The sequence below is a fragment of the Mustela lutreola genome, chromosome 4 (assembly GCF_030435805.1).
Source record: "Mustela lutreola isolate mMusLut2 chromosome 4, mMusLut2.pri, whole genome shotgun sequence".
Classification (NCBI taxonomy): domain Eukaryota; kingdom Metazoa; phylum Chordata; class Mammalia; order Carnivora; family Mustelidae; genus Mustela; species Mustela lutreola.
In genome coordinates this window covers 48,087,122-48,105,406 of record NC_081293.1, presented here as the reverse complement: position 1 = coordinate 48,105,406, position 18,285 = coordinate 48,087,122, and the positions used below count along the sequence as shown (strand labels likewise).

The window sequence follows — 18,285 nt, the reverse complement described above, 5'->3', positions numbered from 1 at the left end:
AAGAGTTAGAACTGAGCCTCCTAGACAACGGCGAGCCATGGAAGGCTCTTGGACAGAGGAGGAACACATTGTTGGGGACAAGAAGCAACAGCAGGGAAGCCTGGCTTGTTCATCCAGGTATGGGGCTCTGATTCAAAAGGAGCCATGTGGCTAAGGTTGACCCAAGTGGGTGGCTTGGCAGGCCTCCGTTTTCCTCCTATAAACTGGGTCTGTGGTCCCCAGGGTGCTAGCCATCGCAGGCGGGAGGTCTGCGGGCACCACAGGGAAGGGCCCGGGTTAGCACTCATGCCTCTTCCTCTGCATGTCCCTGAGTCCGTGTCCTTCCTCCTTAAGCTGGTCTGGGTTTCCTACCCGGCCCTGGGTGGGGCCCCACAGCTCCTTCCTCCCTCTGTGGCTTTCTGGTCCTGAACAGGAGGGGCTTCGGGGTTGCAGTGGGCCGTGGGGTGTGAGCCAGGCTGGGGACTTTGGTGGAGGGTGGAGTCACGGGATGGGTGGCCATGAGTCAGGAATTGCTGGGCCCATGTGTCATCAGGCTGCGTGATGTCCTGGCCTCCCTGGGCCTTCTGCCTCCTCTCTCCCGCCCGCATCTGCACCGTGGGCTGCTCTGCCGGGCTGACGGTGCTGTTTCCAAGAGCTCAGAGCCAAGTCAGAGAAGTCAGGACACCTAGACTCCAGGTCCCAGTCTCCCCCAACACTCACCATGCTCCTGGACACGTCCCCTCCCTCCCTGAGCCACACTTTCTCTGGATTGGAGAAAGGGTGGGGCTAACCAGAGGCTCTCACCCCTGCTGCCCCAGGGCTCTAGGGCAGCCCCAAAAAATAGCACACCCCCACCCAGTTCCGTCACATTCCTGGGGCAGGGTTTGGTTGGGCACCCATGCTCTGGGGGGCCTGTGGTGGGCTGCGCCGTCCACACCGGGGGCCCGCCTGTGGATTCCGGAGCTCTGGGCCTATACCCAACCTAGCTGTGCCACTTTCTGACACCAGGAGTAGCTGACTTCATGTCTCCGAGCTTCGGCTTCCTCATCTGTGAAATAAGGGTGCCGGGACCGTTTTGGAGCATCGCTGTGGGGACTGAATGGGGCAACCAGTGCTCAGTGTCACATAGAGCCATGCCTGGGCTGGATGTGGAAGGCGCCGTGCAAGGGGTCAGCTGCCTGTGTTCTCTGACCTAAAGCTGTTTTCACCCTGCGTCTTCCCTCACTGCTCCTCATGTATCTGGCAAACATTCCAGGGGCCAATGCTGGGGGCTGTGCACAACGGAAGAAGACACCCATCTTGGGGACTGGTCTCAGCCCCTCTCTTTTGCTTGTCCAGGGGCCCAGTCCCAGAGGTCAAGTTCTGTACCAAAGATTGATGGGCACATGAGAGGTGGCTCCCCCCCAAATCCCCTGAAATTGCTGGGCTGAGGGACCCCTTCCATCTGAAAGAAGACCCCAGACTCCAGGAAGAAGGAGGTCCCTGGCACCTCAGCTGGGAAGCAGCTGCAGAGGTCCTCGTGCCCCCTGCCGAGACCCTGGGATACGCTCTGGGTGTGTGATGGCTCCCACAGGGCTGGGCTCCGGGGCTGCCCAGGGTCAGCCAAGGCTGGCAGCTCATGGGACAAAATGGGGACCTCCTCACAGCACGTCACCTGGCCTGGCCACCTCCTCCATCTCCCAGAGCTCCTCCCGAAGGCCTGGGGATTAGGCAGACATCATCCTCTCACATTACACATGGAGGATGAGACCTCCTGGGATGGGGAGGCTTGGGCTCAGGTAGCCGAGGGTAAAAGGGCAAAGGCAGGGTTGGAATCCCCCTCCATTCAAGCAGGGTCGGGAGGAGACAGTCAGGCTTCCCTGGGCAGGTGCCTGAGTAAGCATCCTGGGATGGGCTGCGGAGGGCATCGTGATGATTAATATGCCCGGCGGCTCCCTCCCAAGCCTTCCCAGCAACAACCCTGCAGACTGCCGCTGGGCTGCTGTTGACCGGAAGACTGGCTTTCCTATAAACAGCAAGAGCCCCTGTGACGTCCAGAGGCAGGAGTTGAGCCACGCATCTACCCCAGTTAGACCTCCTCCCTCCCCATTATACCACAGTGTAAGCTGAGGCAGGGGTAGGTAGGGGACTTGACTAAGGCCATGTGGCTTGCAAGCAGCAGAACCAGGGTTTCACCTGGGCCTGGTCACATTAGTGCCTCCGCTAGAACCCATTACCTCCCGCCATCAAGACCAGGGCTTTCCTTGGTCTGGTGTTTGTAAATCTGGGCCTCAGCCATCACCTCAGACTGGCCTGGCCCTCACATGGCCATGATCCCAGAGGGATGCCTGTTTGTGGGGGGTGTGACTGCCAGGGGCTGGCCCTGGCCCCGGAGAGGGGTCACCAGGAATGCTCAGTGCTAGGCAGTGTGAGGGTTCCACGGGGAATCCCTGGGCCATTCAGCCTCTCGACCTTCATGCCCACTTCCTTGGTGCCCAGGCTGTGCATGGAGCTGCCCAGCCCTGTGCCAGCCGTGGATGAAATGTCAGCTCAGCTAATCCTTCAGCCAGTGTTAGCCCAGATAAAGAGACTGAGACCTCAGGGGACAGGTGACTTGCTCATGAGTCCTTCTCCCTGGTCCAGGCTCAGCACTAGAACTGACCCACTCTTTGGTTCTTATCTTGGTCTTGGGCCCATTCCTGTACCTCTTAGGACTTATGTCCCCTCCCCGGTAAGGTGGCAGGCTGAGACTGAAGACTTCCAAGGACTCTTCTGAGAGCCTCTGTCAGCCTCGGTCAATGCTGTAGAGGAATTGACTTGGGCGAGGGGCAGTGTGTCCTAGGGGTGGGGATAAGGGGTATTCCTCCTGGGTTGCCTTCCGATGGGCAGTGCAGGACCAGGTGGCAGGTTCCAAGACACCAGATTGTTCCAAGACAAGCAGAGTGGGCAGAGGTGAGAGACAGTGTCCCTAAGGGAGGGTCATTGATAGAAAATTCCATTTAGATCCTCAGCACTGGGAGTGGCAAGTGCCCAGGTGGGTGCTAATGTCCCTGGTTTGGCCCAGCCCTCCTGGGTGCCCCTCTAGGCAAGATCCTAGCCCCTGGAAGGGAGAGGCTATGCCCAGCCCGAAGAGGCTGATGGGAGGGCGAGTGCAGAAGGAGCACCCTGTACAGAGTTGACTCCTAGAAGTTGCCCAGCACCTTTGGCTGGGATTAGGATGGGAGCAGGGGACCCTCAGGAAGGCCATCTCTGGGGAACAGACCCCCTGGACCTACTCCTGAGTCCGCCTTAGGAGGGGTCTGAAGCCAGGGTTCATCTTCACAGAGTCCCTCTCTGTGATAAGAGAGCTGGTGTCTCTCCCCACGCAAGACCCCAAGTCTTCGCTTGGGGACACACCCAAGCCAGTGGTGATGACGACAGTCCCTGTTTACGGAGCATTTCCCACAGTGGTACGGAACAGGTCTGCCCTCGTTGAGGCCTTACAGCTCTGACAGGACGGCCTACTATCATCCCCATTTCACAGATGAGGAAACAAAAGCCCAGAGAGGCCCTGTTTTTCTCGCAGCACCGCAGCTCAGGAAGCAGCAGAGCGGAAGCCCCTCATCTTCTGTCAGAAACCACAGCCGCGCCGTGTCCCCTCAGGCTATGTTGTGTCCTTACCCCTTTGCACAAGCCCAACACCAAGGGTCTGGGTGGCTTGGTGGGGTGAGATCCACCTGTGTGCCCTGTGAGCCTGAGCTCCTCTGAGGGGCCGGATGGGTAAGCGTTGTCCCTTGGGACCTGGGCCATGCCCACTACTAGTGAGGATAACGGTTCTGCGAGGGCTCCCTGGAGGAGGTGCCACTCCATCTTTCCCTGGAAAACACAGCAAATCAGGCTTGGGCCCTGGTGAGGCTGTGGAAGGGTTCCAGGGATGTGTCTGTATATGGCTAGGGATGCTGGCGTGCCCCCCGACATGGACCTTGTCCCCTGCTCACTGATGCCACCTACAAGTCTCTCTTCAGCCCAGATCTTTGCTCCTGCCAGGCCTCTGGGCTTTTGCCCTCCTGTCTGAGAGACTGCCCGAAAGGGTGATGCCGCAGGCCCTCTGTTCTGCTGCCAGGTCATGATGGACACACCCAGCACTCTGTCCTTGAATTCTCCATCTTTCTATGTTTTGCCTGCCTCATGTTAGGCACTGTGCAAACAACCTTGGGAAGCACACAGGCTGGCACTTGTCAGCCTTTGACCCTGTCTTCCCTTTCCCCACCCACAACCCCAACCCTATTCCTTCTTGTCCTCCTCCAGCAGATGGCAGGCACCGTCACTAGTTGTTGAAATAAGGAAATGGATGGATGGATGGATGGGAGCGTGGATGGGAGGATGGATGGATGGATGGATGGATGGATGGATGGATGGAGAGATGGATAGAGAGATGGATGGATGGTTGGATGGATAGATGGATAGAGAGATGGATGGATGGATGGATGGATGGATGGATGGATGGATGGAGAGATGGATAGAGACATGGATGGATGGATGGATGGATGGTTAGATGGATAGAGAGATGGATGGATGGGTGGATGGATGGATAGATGGATAGAGAGATGGATGGATGGATGGATGGATGGATGGGTGGATGGAGAGATGGATAGAGACATGGATGGATGGATGGATGGATGGTTAGATGGATAGAGAGATGGATGGATGGGTGGATGGATGGATAGATGGATAGAGAGATGGATGGATGGATGGATGGATGGAGAGATGGATGGATGGATGGATGGATGGGAGGATGGATGGATTATGGATGGATGGATGGATGGATGGGTAGAGAGATGGATGGATGGATAGAGAGATGGATGGATGGATAGATGGATGAAAGGAAGGAAGGAGCAACCCCCAAAGTCACTCCTCCATTTTCAGTAAGGGGAAACCAATGTCAGATGTTATGAGGGTGGAGAGGGTGCTTCTGGGAGCCCTCCTTCTCCAGCTCTGCTCTCTGGGCGCCCCATAGTGCCAGGACATGGCCCCAGGTTTGTGCTGGGTGTCACCTGGGCACCAGAGCTGTCCCTACCCAGAGGCATCCGCCAGAGCCCCGCAGCAGACCTGCTAGGTCTACACTTCATTCTTAAGTCCCTGCAGGTCAGTGATGACACTGGTCTGCCCTTCCCCCCACACTTGCCAAGATTTCACACTAGAGAGAAGGAGGGGGAAAACCCAGGGGCCTGGACTGGGCTTCCCTGGGCCTGGCTGTGGGCAGACTATCAGAACAGCTTGGAATTCTCTCAGAGGAAGTGAAGACAGATGGGATTATTGAACCAAGGGTAGTTTTGGATTCTCGGATAGCCCTACTCAGGAGTTTCCCAGACCCTACTTACTTGGTCAGCCTTCTTACCTGTTCCTTAAGGACAACTGCAGCTACTGCTCTTTCGTGAAAAGTCTCAAGATTTCAGTGTTACCCTGAGCACTCAGGCCTCTGAGCCTCCGGGCTCAACTCTGCTGTACCTGGAGTAGGTGGGCAAGGATCTCACAGCCAAAGAGATGACTGGGCACTAGATTTTAATTATGCAAGAATAAGGAAAAAAACAGCATCAAAATGTGTGGAAGTTCAGGAATAGAAAAAAAAAAAAACCACTTGGGGGACAATCAGGGAGGGCAGCATGATGGAGGTGATCCATTTGGCATTGAAGGAAGGGGTTCCAATGGGCAGAGCAGTTGAAAGCATGGTTGGGGCAAGATAGTACCCATTCTTCCACTTTCAGCTTTGTGACCACTTGTCTGTGCTGGGCATTTCTTCAGCTATAAGATGGACTATACGGCTCCCTGTTGATAAGATTATGGTCAGGATGGAGTGGGGTAGCCAGGGCTTCTGGGGTTGCTGAGGAAGGGCCCTAACAGGGGCACCTGGGTGGCTCAGTCAGTGAAGCATCTGCCTTTGGCTCAGGTCATGATCACGGAGTCCTGCGATTGAGCCCCGCATTGAGCTCTACAGTGGGGCCCCCTGCTCAGCAGGGGGTCTGCTTTTCCCTTTTCCTCTGCTCTGCCTTCCCCTCCCACTCCTACTCCTTCACTCACTCACTGTCTCTTTCAAGTACATCAACGAAATCTTTAGAAAAAAAGGGGGAGCCCTAGACGACTGGAGAATCCTCGTGTTTCTGGCAGGCTGGGTTTCTCACTCCATAGGCACACCAGACATGCATGTGTGTGCGCAGCCCTGTGCGTGTTGGGTGGATGATGGACAGCAGGGGTGAGGAGCCGGAAGCCCGGTGCTGGAGCCCCCAAGTGCAGGCTCAGAGGTGGCACTGGGATAGACCCCACCCCCCCAACACTACTCTGGGGTCGTCCAGCTCCCTCCTCCGGTGGCCTGTGGGGAGGTCAGTGCTCTGGCCCTGTACTGCGCTAGAAGATCCGCCACCCCCCACCCCCACCCCCAGTCAGGGTCTGGTCAGAGGGACAGTTTGAAGCTGCCCTTCTTTCTCCTGGCCAACAGGCCTGGGCTTCCACTGAGGCCCAGGACCCTTAGTCTGGTCCTTCCCCATGGTCTGGCTTCCTCTCCCCCAGCCACAACCCCCCAGCTTGATGAGGTCAGGGAACATGTATTCCAGGAATGTGGGAGGCGGGGCAGCCAGCCTGGTTTGGACAACCATCATGGTAAATATTTGCCTAGCTCCTGGAGCCAGTACCGTCCGCCCTGGGGAGGGCAAGTGGCCTATTCCTAGGGTCATGTAAGGGGATGCTTTCCTGGGAGATCTCAGAGGGGTGAACCCACATCTCCCCAGTGAACCTGGGTCTGAAGCCACCCCTCTGGGCAGGGCCAGAGACAGGGTCCCTGGCCCACAGGATGCCCCAGCTTGGCCCATCTGTAAAATGGGAATGAGAACAGCCCAGTTGGGGAAGGTCAGTGCCCAAGGAGCTGGTTCAGGGCAGCTCAGCCTGTGGAGCAGCAGGGTAGATCCAGTTTGGGTGGGTCCCAAGTGACCATGTTTTGGTCCCAGTTTGACCACTTACGACCTTGAGGAATTGCACCCCCCTTCAGACTTCAACAGCCATTATCCCTGACCTGTTGTTTCATATGTAGTACCTGGATCCACAAACCCATTTCATCTTAAGCCCTCACAGCCACCAGGGAACAATTAGCAGCATGTGACCCGAACCCTGAACTCTGGCTCAGGGACGCCGTCCATAGGGCCCCCTGCCTACAGACCACGCTGGGCCGTCTGAACCCCACTGTATTCTGTGGGTAAGTCAGTGATCTGGCCAACGCTGGGCTCTACAAGGTCAGCCTGCCACCTCGCTGGTGGGCAAATAGCTTCAAGGGCCACTGGTCCCTGTTCAGAAAGGAGATGAGGTCCCAGAGATCCCGAGTGACTCGCCCAAAGTCACCCAACATTAAAGGGCAAAGCAAGGATTCCAGTCCACTCTGCCCATCCTTGTCCTTGACCCCACCATGGAGGACAGAACCAGTGCTCCAGCCCGGAATGTGGGTTCTGAACCTTTGGCAGCTGTAGAGAACAACCAGTCCCTTAGCCACAGGCTTGGAGCTGGAGACACGAGCCAGCAGGGTGCCTCTCATCCTGGATGCCCCGTGGCCTGGGCAGCCTGTGCTCCAGTGAGTCCCAGTTAGCCCAGCATCTCTTTGGGCCAGCCTTGGCCCCAACCCCAGTTGGCTTCTTCCCACCAAGCCAACACCCAGGGCCAGGGCATCCCTGCAGGAGGAAGGGATGGGCAGGTGGGTGTATTTGGGAGAATGTGTCTGGGTCCTGGGACGCTCTCCACTCCCTGGTGACCTTGGCCATGTTCCCAGACCCAGAGTTGCCGCTCTCCAGCTGTGAGACCTCTGGCAATCCTATCCTTCCTCAGAGCTCAGTTTCCTGCTCTGCAGAATGGGCACCCTTCCTGCCCTGCCCTGCCCCTGGGAGCTCCAGACCTGCAAGGAGAATGAACGCATGGTTGTCCTGAGGTCTGCATGCTCCTCTCTGCCCTTGTGGCCTTTGCAGTCAGAGGCTTTCCCTCAGCCGGGCCCTCACCCCCTTCCCTGGCTCTGCAGTGAGAGTCCTACGCTAAGGATGCCGGGAGAGCCTCTGGGTGATGGGGTTCCCAACCTGTGGGGACACTGGGTGCTCCGCCCCCGACCCTGAGGTTCAACCCATGCCCCACCCTGCTGCATGGCCTCAAGAGCCCTCGCAGCACAGAACATTTCCCCGTGGTGGATCTGTGTTGTTTCTGGTGGTGGTGGTGATGCTGGTCTCCTTCTCCCTTATTCTCCCCCTGGTCTCCAGGGGACCAAACCCACACAGACTATGAGCTTCACCTCAGGGCCTCCTGATGTGGGGCAGGGAGCTATCACCTCCGTGCTCACAGCTCTTCTGTGCCTCTGTGAGTGGTGCCGGGTGCCCAGCCCTGTCTCTGAGCTGGTCCACCCTCTGGCCGAGCGTGCGTGGGCAGACCACCAGCCTGCGTGTGTCATGGCTGTGTTCTTGTTATTCATTAGCTCCTTATTGCCTGTGTGACCTCGGGAAGTTACCCAACCTCTCTGGGCAGCATGTGTAAGTGGGGGGTGCCAGTTTTGTTTCTACCTCATAGCACTTACCAAAGGTTAAAGAAATCGCAGGTAGAGCCCCAATATGGACTCAGTAGAAGCAGGTCTCCTAGTCCTGTCTCCTTCCCAGGGTCACAGGGAAAAGCCAGGGGGCAGTCAGTTCCCAGCCAAGACTGGAGTTCGTATCCTGATGCAGCCCTGAGCCTATCTGTGCACTTGGCTGTGTGACCTTGGACACATCTCTTCCGCTTTCTGGTCTGTGTGCCTCTTTGCCCAAGCCCAGCAGAAAGCCTGGGGTCTGAGGGCACAGGTGTGTGTGCGGTGAGCCGGAGCGCCCCTGAAGGGCAGGATGGGCGGGCGTCATTCCTTGGGGCCTGGACATGGCTCACTGTGTGAGCGAGGGCTTTCCGGCTCTGGCTTCGATCTCAGCTGCCAATATCATGATTTTCTCTCTGTCAGCGGGTCTGCGGGCCAGCTCGCTTTTGGGAAAGGCCTGATTTATGGGTGGTGGTGATACCGGTTTTACCCCAGCCTCTGACTTGCCACGTGACCCTGTAACAAGGGCGCTCACGGCCCCTCTTCAGGCCTCAGACCCCTCCTCTGAGAAATGGGAGAGTTGGAGTCTGTGAGCACATGGGCTGCTTGTGTTCCTATGTCAAGCAGTTAGGGGGCTGCCAGAGCCAAGGCATAAAGGTGCACAGACATTGTCTTTCCCTCCTGGGGCAGGGATGCCAGCCCTGGCTTGGGGAGCTTGGGGCCTAGGGGCCTGCTGCTCCGTGGAGCCCGGCACCAGCCCCTGCAAGGTCTGTGGTGCCCCAGCTGACCTACCCGGAATGCTGCCTGTGTACCCAGCACTCATGTGTGCTACCTTCTACCATCTGTACACGGCTTTGAAGGAGGTCCCCTCATGACCCCTGTGTTCCCACCTGCAGATGAGAAAACTGAGGCACAGAGAGGTTTAAGTTCACCCAAAGCCACACACTTGTTAAGAGGGGTGAAACCCAGACTCGAAGCGGCCAGTGCACGCACTTGTCATCCCAGCTGAACCTGACTGCCGGCTGCCCAGGACAGTGGGCCGGCTCTGATGCCTCCCATGGCCCCCTGGCATGTGTGGGAGCCCACGATTCATGTGGCCCGCACACTCCTCCCTCCTCTGTTAGCCACGGGGTTCACCCCAAGAGGCTTTCAGTCCGCAGTTAGGTTTCCCATTTCTCAGAAGATGCACAGCCCCAGTGAATTAGGGCAATTGTCTGGAGCTACCCAGTGGGGCACCTTTGTCGCCGGCTCTCAAATGTGAGGCTCTGTGGCCCGCGCTGTGTAGCCAGGACTCCAAGAAACCCACCTGCTGAGCCTTTGGGTCCGGTCCTCCAGGATCCCTCTGGGGAGTGGAGCAGAGCGAGGAGGGCTGGTAGCCCTTGAGGAGCTGGGCGAGTGGGATCTCCTCCCCCACCCCATGAGGGTTATAGTGCCCCAGCAACAGTGTGGAGCAGGAGACCAGAGTGCCCATGCCTTCTTTCTCCCTCTATCATTTCCACATACCCAGTGCACCAGCCGTTCCTGCCACTCTGTCTGCTGTGCCCTCTGCTACGAGCACCATTGTCTCTGGCCCGGACCCCTGAAACAGACTCTACACCAGTCTCCCTGCCTCCTCCTGAGCCCTTCTCCCCCAGCAGCCACAGAATCTTCAGCCACAGCTAAGGTCATGTCCCTCAGCTGTTCAGACCCTCCTGGAGCTCCTGTCCACCTCTCAGTGACTGGCCATCCACTTGACCCCCACTCACCCCACCTCTCCTTCCCTCACCACTCCTACCACCACCCACTCTCAACTCTTCCCCCTGAGTCAGGCTTTCTTCTCTGTCTTCAAGTCTTCACATGTACTGTTCCCTCTGCCTGGAATGCTGTTCCATGCATCTTGGCCTGCCTCTCTCAGGCTCACCCTTCAAATTTACTTCCTCAGAGAGGCTCCCCTGAACCTTGAGTCTATGTGGTGTAGCCCCTGTAACTCATTCTTTCTGGCAGATGCCTCTTCTAGTTATGTAGTGTCTAATTATCAGAATTCCCTCAAGGACAGGACCCAGCACAGCTCAGGGGTTTGTTCAGGGTTTCTTGAGCAAATGAGTGAATGCCGAGTGCTTCCGTCACCCCAAGTCCTCAGATGCTCCTAGAAACCCTGAGAGAAATTGTGATTCCCCCGTTTGACAGGTGAGGCCAGGAGCATACATATGCAGCTGGTAACTGGCCGATGAGGGGTGTCAGGGGTACTGCGTCGGGGCACCCCATCGTTGGGCCCCTCTTCTTCTCAGTCCCTCTGACGCTCCACCTGCCAAATGGGGATGACTGGGTTTTGCGGGCAATAAACTTTCCAGAAGGTGGGTTGGTGGGCAGTGGTGGCCCAATCAGTTCAGGGCCCTGCAGCAAGGGTCCCCTCTGATCATCCCTTCCTGTTGCAGCAGGATGGCACAGGAGTGAGGCGGAGGGGCTGAGCACCGTTGACCAGACGTGGGACACTGGTGGTTCGCGGGTCACTGAGGTAGGTGTACAGCTGGGCTGGTGGGTGCAGGTTTGGCCTGGATGCTCGGAGAAGGGGTAGGCATGTCCTGAGTGGGGAGTAGTACCAGCCCCAACAACCGCGCCTTTGACTGGGCCTTGGTCTTCATGGGCTGCATGGGGTGCGGCCACCCCGACTGACCTTGTCAGCCCCCCAAAGGGCCTCCAGGGACCTCTAAGTCCTGGCCTTTCTCTAGAGTGGCTGCCAAGGCAGGAGGCAGGGGAATGCAGCCAGGGAGAAGGGCAGGTTTGGTGTCCCCAGCCTTGCCCCACGGCTTTGTCTGTACCACTCAGCCCCACGGCGTGTGGGGCACATCTGCTGAGCAACATGGCGGCCACACAGGAAGAGGCTGTTTGCTGAAATGGGTGTTGTGGCTGCCCGCACCCTTCTGTCCCACAAACACACAGACCTCTGGGCTCTGGAGTCAGAGTGAGTGTGTTCAAATCCTGGCTCTGCCACTTGTCCACCATGATCTTGTGCGGTTTCTCTGTGCTCGATTTCCCTGTCTGCAAAAGAGGGAGGGGTTCCCAGCACCTGCCCCGACAGGTGCGCTGGCACACCTGGTACCAGTGTGCATGCAGGAGGCTAGGTCAGCATTCTTGTTGGGGATGCGGGGACACTTCCTCCTTTCTGACACCACGGTTCCCACCAGCCCCCCTGCCCCGAACACCCATCAACTCCAGAAGGGACGCAAACTGGGCATCCACCATACTGAGGATTTGGGGGCTCCTGGGAGCTCCTGAGTGTTGGAGCCACTAGGTCCTGGGGCTGAGCCTCCCGGCCCTGTGGAGACTGGGACACCAGCATGTCTCAACACAGGGTGGCATTTCAGGGTTGATCACATTTGGTCCTGTGTCAGAGGGTGACCTGTATAATCCCTCTTTACTCTGCAGCTCCCAATCCAGAGATGAGAGGCCTTCACAAAATTGCTGACTTGGGCCAGGGCCCTTTGTCCCAAGGCCCTGGAGCTCAGCGGGGGGAGGCAGAGTCTTTGCTTTGGCATGATGCCTTGCCCATTCTTCTCCCTAGGGCCCTCAGCTCCTCTCCTGAGACCCCTTGTGCTCCCAGGTGCCCAGACACAGGACCGGGGGTCCTGGGATGCTCCACACTGCCACTGGGCTCTGGAACCAGGGAGCCGGGTGGCGGGAGAGCCCAGCTCCCTGCTATCAGCTCATGACCTTGGGCTAGTCCTTTCACTCCTGTGAGAGTGAGAGCCAGTGTTCTCATCTGAAAATGAGGATAATTATACCCACACTGCTGAGAAGGCCATTATGGGGATGCTCAGAATCCTGAAATATTTTTAAATGTTAGAGCTTAGTGAGAGTCTACTGTGTACCAGGCACTATGCTCCTTAAATACATACTTCTCCCCGCAGTAATCCCATGAGGAGGTGTTTAGTGCCTCATTCTCCAGAGGCTCAAAGTGGTTAAGAAACCCATAGAGCTGTAAGTAGTGGCATGGGGATTTGAACCGTGGAATTAAGTGGTCCACAATGCCGTAGAGACCAGGGCTCTGAGCCACTGGTAGGCCCGAGGTGGGTGCTCGGGAAACCACCTCCCTTTCTGCCTGGCGCCTTTGCCCGGCTCTCTAAGCCTGATGCCCTCAGGAGCCCAAGGGGGGCCCCTGGAGGCTGGTGGGCGCCCCTCCCCAGAGGGCCTGCCAACAACTCGATAAGCCTAGGGGAACCCACTGCTAATTGTGGGGTAACCTCTGAAATTCTCCTTCACGGTGGGTTCTCTTTTCGGATGTTTTTCAAGGTAATTCATTCCCTTTCCAGAAATTGCCAGTGGCGGAGCATTAGGGAGCTGGTAATTAATCATAGGAGAGGCTTGGAGTTTATTCTTTAAAAGGGGAAAAAAAAAAAAAAGGAAGACTAGAAAGCCTTGATGGAAAAAGAAAAGAAAAGAAAACCACTCCAAGGCAAGGGTGGTAATCAATACCTCGGTGTCCTAGAAACGGCTGAGGGGGTGGGTGGCGAGACATATTGCTCCTCCCTTTCTTCCTGGGGTTGACAGATGGTCAGCGCCTGCCTCAGCATGGATGAGGCTCTGCACCTCAGCTCCCCGGGCCTTTTGGAGCAAGGCACTGCCTCTCCCTGGACTCAGCTTTGCCGCCTGTAAAATGGGTGAAGGGCAGGTGTCAGACTAGAAAAAGAAAATTAAATGATTTGTTCACCACCTCATCCTGGTGCCCGACGCAGGGTCGTTGCCCAGTTGATATTTTATTAATTGAGTGAGTGAGTGAGTGAGTGAGTAAGGGAATGAATGAATGATTTTCTTGGTCTTCATTAGCTATCACCAGTCAAGGAGATGGGACTTGCTCTAGAACATTGTTTCTCTAGTTGTGTTCTAATCTGGAGTGATAGCTGGAGTGAGGGGCCTGCTCTGTTGCATGGCAAACTCCTGATGAAAGGACCCTCTTGCCCAGCAGACTGTAGCTGGCAGAGCTCAGGCCCTCAGGGGCTGCACTGGCATCCTCCGGTTCGACTTTCCAAGAGTCTGAGCGGTCTGGAGATTTTTTTTTTAAGTTGCCTTCTGGGTGGGTAGTGAGTTCCTCATCACCAAAAGTATGCAAGCTGGGGCTGCATGGGGCACTCAGGTGGCAGACTAGGTCGGGATGGGGCAGCAGGCACTCAGAGCATTCCTGAGTTGGAGAGAGAACATGAGGTTCTCCAGGATGGACACAGGGGAGGCTGGACCAGTAGACAGGGGAGCCCCTTCCCAGAGGTGAGCTAGAGGAGGCTGCTGAGAAAGGGGGTGGCCATGTAGGACCCCTATGCTTTGGTGCCTATTCCCTGGGGGAAAGAGGTGTGTGTGGGTGTGTGTCTCTCTCTCTCTTTCCGGATGGCTCTCTCTGTGCATGTGCCTCTCTCCTGCCCAGTTTCCCTGTCTTCTCACGTGGGCAGCCCCTGCTCTGCCTCCCTAGCTTACCCACTTTTTCCCTGTCCAGTCACATCCACAGCTCCTCCCGGAGCTCCCTCTGGAATTTCTTTCTGAGCCCCAGGACCTTCTCACGTCTGCTCTCCTTATCTTCGGAGGCACCCCTAGCCAGGCATCCCTGCAGACATCTGCTCGGTATCATCGCCTCTGTGGTCACCAGGATTGAGTAGAACTGAGAATTCCTGGGCTTCCAACCTGCCACTCTTCACCTTGTTCTTCCAGCCCTGGCGGTGCCTGGCTCCCTCCCACCCTGCCCTTTGGAAGGGTCTGAGGCAGTGCCCCCCACTTCCAGCCTTGGGGGCGGCACACCATATGGGGCCTGTCTCCAGGGACCCACCATGCCACCCGCTCAGGAAGGACCATGAACTCCCAGCTGCCCTGTGCTGTCCTGGGCTCATGGGCCTCTGGCCACAGGCGAAAGTAGGAAAGCAAGAGGGGGCCTGTGTCCACTAAACAGGGCACTTGGAACCTGGCATTTCCCTCCAGCGCTAATAGAACTGCGGCTATAATTAGAAGTGAGGTGTCCAGAAGCTGGCTGCCAGGCAGGAACCACTGTATGCTCAGGAAGAAATCAGCTGTCCTCTCCGGAGGTGAGAAGGAAGCAGAGGGAGGACTCCCGGAGATCCATGGGCCTGGAGGGTCTCAGAGGCCAGCAAAGTGGGCCAGGTGCCTCCATTCTGCTGGACGTCCTCTGGGAGCTCCCTCGGTCCCCATCCCTGGCCAGTCCGTCTGTGCTCCTGGGACTCCTGCTGTGCGCCCAGCAGACTCTTCCCGGCGTTCGAAGCCACTGCTGTCCGCCCCTGCCTCCTTGCATGGCCGCGTCTCACCCTCGCTGTCTGCTGGCTTCCCGTGCCACCCGCCCTCCGATCTTCGTCACACATCCCCACAACTGAGCCTTCACACCTGTGCCTCCTTCTGCCTTGAAAGCCCAACACCCTTGTTGCTGTGCGGTCTGAACCTTCTGGAGCCTTCCTCAAGCCCTGCTTCCTCCGCAAGGTCAGATGTGGCCTCCTGCCCACCCCGGACCCCACAGCCTCTGCTTCCCAGAGTCCCTGGGCATTTTCTCCCTGAATTCTTCTGAACTGGAAACCCTCTCTATGCCTTCAGGGCCTTCAGAGTGCTGGCCAGGCGGCCCATCAGCCCGTCCTTGCTTTTGTCTTCGTTGTATACTGGAAGGATGACATGTGGGCTCTTTTACACTCTGTTTTCCTCTGAAACCTGGTATGTGTTTAACACACACCCCACAGGCAGATGCGTGTTCAGTTGCCATGTGGGGTTTCCTCATTTGCCGGGGAGGGGGGTGGAAACTGAGGCTGGCGAGGGAAATCTTGCAGATGACAGTTGGCACAGTGAGCACCTTCCCTGTGGGCCAGGCTGCCACTGTCCTGCCATTCAAAGTAAGACAGGGGCATGCCACACTGGTCATAAAGGTAAACTGAGGCAGGCAGAACTGTGGCAAGTCCCTAGGCAGCCAGACCTTAAGAGGAATGGAGGGAACAAGTTGTGAAGGGTTCCATTCCCCTCACAGTGGGCTCCAGGGCTCCTGGTGCCTCCCTACCTAATCCCCAAATAGCCCTAGACCAAGGGGACAGTCACAGGCTGTGCCACATGAGAGTCAGCACGGCTGCTCATCACTCCAGACATTGCGTACAGCCTAGGACACTGGGGTTCTGGGGGTTAGCTCCTCTGATAGTCAGACTCCCATTTGCCTCTGGTCAGGCATCATGGCAGGAAGGTTCAGATGCTGGGCTTATCCTCCCTCCCACCCCCAGGTCCCTGACCACAGGCAGGGCTGGAGCCACTGCCCAAGGAGGACCCCCCTCGGAGGGGCTACCTCTTCCCACCCACTTGGGGCTGCAGATCTCAGGTGGGCTGAGCTAGCCCTGTGAGATGCATATATCCCCTCCTTTAGCTCCACGCATCCATGGCTTTTCCTCATGTCTTCCCCTCCAAGCCAGCCACCTGCTGACTCCCTGGCTGGACTGGAAGCATCTTGAAGGCTCAAGGCAGACCGAACCGTGTCCCAGGCCCAGTTCCTGGTGCACCTGTGCCGCACAGCAGCAAGCCAGCAGACACTCAGGCTGTGTGCCCCCCACTCTTTCTGGGGATGGTAAGACGATTTTATCGGGTAGGCTGGTTCTTAATGTATGGGGTGGGCTGTGTTAAGAAGCATTCTGAGGCTGTGCGCAGGCTGGCAGATGTGTTGTGTGCTGCCTGGTGCGTGTTTGTCCTTTCCAACCCCAGCTCCCTGGGCTTCGAGTCCAGTGGTCAGGTGTCTCAGGTCTGGGCTGTGGCCAGTGTGGGCACAGGGAGGAGACAGTGACCTCGGTGGTGCCCTGCAGGTGCCCGTCTGCCGAGGCTACTGGGCAAACTGCCCCAAGAACCTTCCAGAGCTCTGGGGTAGTGGGACTCAGAGAGCTGACTGGGGAGCACCACCCCCAGGCCCCCCAGTCCGGTTAATGGAAATCTGTGAGTGCTTTTCCCTCACATCTGTCTTTCCTGTTAAGTGCTTCTTACCCTTGTTCAGTTCCGGTTTGGGAAATAGCACATCTTGCCTCACAGCTGTTTGGGACCCTCCACTGCTTCCCCGAGGCTCTTTGGGGGCCTCTTTTGGAGCCTGTGGGAACATCTCTGCTTCATAACCCCCGTGGAATGTTCCCATGCTGCCCCCTCCGTCTGGCCCACACTCTGGTTGGCCGGTAAGACAGCCTAGTGTGGAACAGCTCTCACTGGGTGGCCCCTGGTGAGCTCTATCTCAGCTCCCCGTCCCAGCCAGACTCCCCACCACAGCCAGCCCCCAGACCTCTGTCCCTGTCACCGCCTGGGGAGCCAGCCCCCAGACTCCTGTCCTTGTCACTTCCTGGGGAGCCAGCCAGCCCCCTTCACCCCCACCATCTCTGTCCCCAACAAATGCCCTCTCGGCCGAGGCTTCCCACTTCCTGGGGAGCCAGCCAGCCCCCTTCACCCCCACCATCTCTGTCCCCAACAAATGCCCTCTCGGCCGAGGCTTCCAGCCATCCTCTGCCCAGAAGTTCCAGAGTGGCCAAGGGTTGAGTCAGGAAAACATTGATGAACTAAAACCTGTAAATAATCCAAAACATTTTTCTCTGTGTGTGGAAGAAACACAATAAAAACCCTTGCGTCCTTTAGCCAGCTTCACCTGTCCCCAGTCATAGCTCCAGGAGGGCTGGTCAGGGTCATCCCATGCCTGCGGGGGGCTCCTCTAGCTGCTGCTTGCTCACCTCCACCGCTGCAGAGCTCACTACCTCAAATAAGGGTTCACGCATGCATGTGAGTTTCAGTGTGGTCAGTGATGCAGTGTGACATGTGGTTAAAGTATGGTTTTAGGAACAGATGGTTCGGGGTTCAAGACCTTGCTCTGCTACCTATCAACTGGGTGAGTCTGGGCAAGTTACTACATCTCCGATGCTCTCTGTTAGGTTACAGGTGAGGACAATCTATAAATGGGGAGAAGCCTGCTTGCAGGGGGTGCTGTGGGGCAGATAGGCAGCAACAGCTGGGTGGCACCAGTCTCCTCTGGTCATGGAAGATGGAAGCTCTAAGGGAGCTTGCCTCCCACCCCTCAGCAGTGGGGCATCTGCCCGAGGTTGGCGTCAAGTCTGGTGCCCAGATATTTCCCTCCCCGGAGATACTGGCCTCCCAGGTCCTCTCTGGAGCTCTCCCATGGGAACTGTCCAAATGGAGACACAGTACTTCCCCAAAGTGCCGACATCACCAGGGCATTGGTTCAAATACAGTTTCTCAGGCCTCTCTCTTGATGTCTGCTTCCGCGGGTCTGGGGCCCAGGGCTCTGAATTTGTCACCAGTGCCCTGTTGAACACCCGTGATCAGGCCAGTCTGGGACACACTGAGGCCTGTAACGGGGAGCTGGCCTAGAGCTTGGGCCCTGGACGGTGTCATAGCCTCACTGGTTGAACTGGAACAAAGCTGTCTGTCCCTGTGGCTAAGTTTTCGCATGGACACACCAGGGGTCCTGGTGATCCGTAAGGGCTCTTCCTGCTCTTCTAAGTCTGTGCTAATCAGAAGGACGTTGCCTAGGGGTCCTCTCTGCTAGGATCCCTGAGGCAGACCTCTGGGTTTCGGCCCCATTCTCTTTGGCCACAGAGCATTCATGTCCTAAGATACTCGCCAGACCCAGAGCCCGAGGGACAGAAAAGCTATTCCCTGAGTGCCACATGCCATGGAGTGGTGGTTCCCCTGGGCCTTCCAGGATGCCTTTAGATCAGCAGGTGTCTGTGAGTCCACTCAGATCTCACGTTTCTTCTGGAAGCTGAGAAGGACCACTTACTTGGAGCCAG

General features: G+C 57.2%; 1 protein-coding gene across 4 annotated transcripts in view; it reads left to right on the top strand.

Moving 5' to 3' along the window:
• The window catches only part of ZMIZ1 (zinc finger MIZ-type containing 1), a 232,659-nt gene that overhangs the window by 76,380 nt on the left and 137,994 nt on the right, over positions 1 to 18,285 (top strand). For 2 of the 4 annotated variants that reach the window (XM_059169784.1, XM_059169781.1), the window contains exon 4: positions 10,930 to 11,009. The exons of 1 other annotated variant lie outside the window; for it this stretch is intronic. The gene's annotated coding sequence lies outside the window, so the exon portion shown is untranslated. The remainder of the gene's footprint in view (positions 1 to 10,929; positions 11,010 to 18,285) is intronic. One more of the 4 variants, XM_059169782.1, reaches the window with a different exon arrangement.